Below are 4,525 nucleotides of genomic sequence, written 5' to 3' on the forward strand. Positions count from 1 at the left end.
TGTATTTCTGCAGGTGTGTATATGCTCGTGTTTTTGTCACACTGTGGTGAACTGCTCTGGTGGGTCACCGTCCACCGTTTTGCACGATGCAGTGTGACAACTAGTGACTTCAGCGGTCCTCTTCATTTCATAGTATCTGAGTCACGTTTTTTTCTGATGCCAGAAACATTTCAGTGATGATGGCTGGTCAGACAGTCTCCTTTAAGGCATTGTATTACAGACATCGTACTAGCTTTCTGACTTGAATTTTTCTGCCTTACAAATACTTACGAACACAATGTGATTCTGCTGCATGGTAAAGGAAGGTATAAGGTGGAACTAGACGAAATGTCAGACAGATAATGGCCAATCAGTGGCGGACTTAGAACTACGTCCATCCCTTTTCACAGCAAAACACGTCTATTCCTGTAATATCGAGAGTACAACTACAGTCCACCGAACCTACAGTCGAATCAGGGGTTAAAGGTCAGCAGGTTTTTGAGGGGTTATCGGTGAAGTTTGCACATTTTTTCTGTGCACGATTGGTTTATATTAACCCTCTGTGGCTGAACGAGACTCTAGCTCTTGAATCACTGCTCATGTCTGTTGAGTTTATTTTTGTTGCTTTTTCTGTCCTTGATGTTCCGAGCCTTCGCTATTGCTAAAAAATAAACCATATTTTAAATCAACTAGAACAGGATGTGATAGCTGCACACTTTACAAAATATCACTAAAGATGAATCGTCATATTCGTTTCTGTTTGTCCAAATTAATCTTTTTGGTTGTCTGTCTGAAGTTGCCATAACCCATGAGTGCGGTTACACTCGTATGTATAAGTAAATCATTCCCATTTTGGTGAGGCTTGTTGGAATGATTGATGTTTGTTACTTTTACTTGACGTAAACCATCTGTTACTTATTGCGACCGCGGTTTTCGTGGATTGCAGTGCACACTGTTGCGTATTTGCCTGTGCCATGGATTTAGCTTATCTTAAAGATTTAGTGCAAGGTTTAAACTGGAAACACTGTGTATGCGCCGTGTCTTATGCAGCTGTATGTGAACCGAAAACTGAGGGAAAGTAATTCAAGCTTTAGTTTAATTAACTACCAGTCCATTGGAGTGGCTCTTTTGAGTTTTGTTGTCCGTGCAGTTAGTATATACATTTATGTAAAAATGGTCTTTGCTCAGCTCCGTCTGTAAAAGACCCCCGCTGGACTATTGTGGTGAGACGTAACGTGACTTGAATATGAACGATCTAAGAACCTGAGCCATTTCTATACCGTTATACAGTCCTTATGGTGACTTTTCCCCTATATGCTTGACCAAAGATTACATCGGTTTGGTAGATAACTGGTTTGTTTGCTTTCCACACAGATAGCTGTAGTGCCATCGATTTCCCAGTTACAAGAGCATTAGAACCTCATTGTCTGCAAGGGCAAATAAGAAAAAAACAAATTGAAAAAAAAGTCAAAATATTTTCCAGAGCACACTATGCGAGTTTGTATTGTTTAATAATACAGCAAAGAACTTAAGATGTAAAGTGTTGCCACAGAGTGCAAAGAAACTCTCAGTATTATGTATTGACTCAGCAATACAACGATATGTAAAAAGCAAATTTTATAATGAAGTAAATAGGTTTTGTAATCAGACAGATGAATATTTATGTATTCATATGTTCAATGGTATGTACATTATTTGAATTTGTAAGGTCTTTTCTTTGGTCTTGTTCATTTCTATATATTTTTAATTATTTTGTAATATTACAAGTGGGGTCATCAAACACATTTCTGTTTTCTTCTTCATTTTATTTTTTTGTTTTCCTTCAGATTTTTGAAGTAGTACCAAGTGAATATTGTCCTAATCTTCAAACTGTTAACTTCGATGGAGAAAGGCTTGTGTTGTATCTGTGGGGTGTGAGCCTTTGTGTGTAATGATCTCCTGTTATACAACTCTCAAGCTGTCAACACACTGTTTGTCCAACTGGAATAACAAAGGGAAGGCTGAGAGTCTTTGAGTTCCACTTAGGAAGATTGCCATAGTGCCATGTTGGGTACAAGGGAAATTTCCACTTGCAATCTAACCTTTTTTTCTTAGATGAATGATGCCCTCCTTCAGGGATGAGCTTTTAGTGCCATACCATCCTTGTTTATTTCACTTGCTTTAGTAGCAAAATGTTTAAGCAGTGTAGCAGTTGTTTTTTTGGGCTGGTAAATTCCTCACGACATCTTTGAGGGTGATTTTAAAAACACTGAACACTTCACCGTGTCCTCCTGAGATGCATTGCGTTTTTTGCTGCTGAGAATGACAATCCTTATGTCATGTTAGGTGCAAAATCATTTCAAGTAATATTCATTTTTAGTTTTGATAATTTACACTGCACAAATCTTTATACAATGCTTTTGTAAACATTTTTAGTGTTATTTGCAAAAAAATTAATAAAATTGTTGAAATTCTTGCAAATTCTTTTGTCATGTTTCTGCTTTCTTGTCTGGCACATTTACAGACAGAGGGACTCAAGAAATACAAAAGTGGATTTTTTTTTTTTTTACACCTATATAATTTATTTTCTGAATAAGTTTCTAATAAAGGCTGCATTTATTCAATCAAAATACATTAAAATTGTAATGTAAAATTATTTAATACTGTACAATTAAATTTCAATTTTCATATACTGTACATATTTCCAGCAGCTATTACTCCTTTCTTCAGTGGTGCATAATCCTTAAATCATTCTAATATGTTGATTTGCTGCTCACAAATACTTATTACAATGTTAAAAATAGTTGCTTAATACATTTGGGGAAATGGTGATTTATTTTTTTATGATTATTTTATGAATAGAAAGTTCAATAGAACAGCATTTATTTGAAATAGAAGTCTTCTGTAACATAAATATGAAAAACTCAATCAATCAATCAATTACACATTAAAAAATCTGTGTAAATAACACAGAATAGTTGTTATATAGAAAAATATGTGTAAATATTCTTTATTAATGTTTCCCCCAAAACAAAAGCATTTAACAGTAAAGTTTTCATACAGGAATTTGGGAACATCAATGGTCTGGGGTGAAGATACACTACAGTAAGAGATATAATATACACACACACACACACACACAGACAGAGAAAAGGGGTTTAAATTTGTACCTTTTGGGGTACAACAGCTTGTCCCTGGAGCAGTACCCTTAAAAGGACATATTTGTACCTTTTTTACCCCTAATAGGTACATATTAGTACCTTAGAGTAGTAATACCCTTATACCTTAATACCCTTAAGGTACTAATATGTACCTATTAGGGGTAAAAAAAAAAAAAGGTACAAATATGTCCTTTTAAGGGTACTGCTCCAGGGACAAGCTGTTGTACCCCAAAAGGTACAATTCTGGCCCCTTATTTTTCTGGGTGTATATATATATATTTTGAGTTTAACATAATATATATATATATACACACACACACACACACACACACATACATTCAGTGTTAAATGCTTTTGTTTTGGGGAAAACATTAATAAATATATTTATACAGATTTTTTTTCCATATAACAACTATTCTGTGCATCTCTATCAAGCTCCTGAAAGAAGAAAAAAAAGTCCATATGACTAGCCGCCCTACATTTCCAAGTCTACAAAAGCCCATAGGGTTTGTAATGAAAATGTATTGAGTAAATAATGACAATAATTAATATTAATTTATTCATTTCCTCTTTGATGAGGAACAGCATAATCAAATAGTTAAATCAGCATATTTGTCCAAAGTTGAAGATTTACTTTGTTGTCAATGTTTTGATTTGTGACATTTCACTGAACCCCAGTTGAAGGATTTGTATTGGTCTTCAAATCAGATGAAATGAAGCAACGGTTGTCCTGCGTCAGTCACTTGAATAACTTGAATAACCTAGATGTAAAAAGGTCTTGGTCGTTAAAACAACCAACCCATTTGGCCACAACTACAGGAAAGTGTTGAAACCACTAGTGTGGCGGTAACCTCTGATGTTAAAGTGAGGTAACGTTATAGAGTGGGAGGTCTGACGAAACCTGACGACAAAAAAAGTGATATGCAGCGACTCACAGCAGACATGTGAAGACTAGCGCTGTTTGATAGCTGTACTTGTCCAGGCCTTCTTCCATCACCCACAGTCCCTCTTCATGTTCACAAAAGAACCGAGGGCGAGCGAGCAGACAGCGATATACGGCTCTCAACTCAACACCGCAGTCATTACACAGACATGTCACAGCACCGCCTCCTCGTGGTAAAACGCAGTTAGTAATAATCATATTCTTTGAGAAAATATCGCTAAATACTTTATCAGTCATACATACGTGAGTTGAGCGGAGAAATGCCATATTTGGTGGTTAGCAATGGGTTGGCTGAGATGGATTTCTGGTTATAAAATACTTCCTCACAGCATTACGACTACATAAAACTGCGAATATACTCCCTCCCTCTAACCTATGTACAGTACCTTATTGTTGTTTGTTTTAAGACCCTTTATGTACAGCACTTTGGTCAACTACTGTTGTTTTTAAATGTGCTCTAGAA

The sequence above is a fragment of the Sinocyclocheilus anshuiensis genome, unplaced genomic scaffold, assembly GCF_001515605.1.
Source record: "Sinocyclocheilus anshuiensis isolate Anshui unplaced genomic scaffold, SAMN03320099.WGS_v1.1 scaffold278, whole genome shotgun sequence".
In the NCBI taxonomy this organism is placed as follows: domain Eukaryota; kingdom Metazoa; phylum Chordata; class Actinopteri; order Cypriniformes; family Cyprinidae; genus Sinocyclocheilus; species Sinocyclocheilus anshuiensis.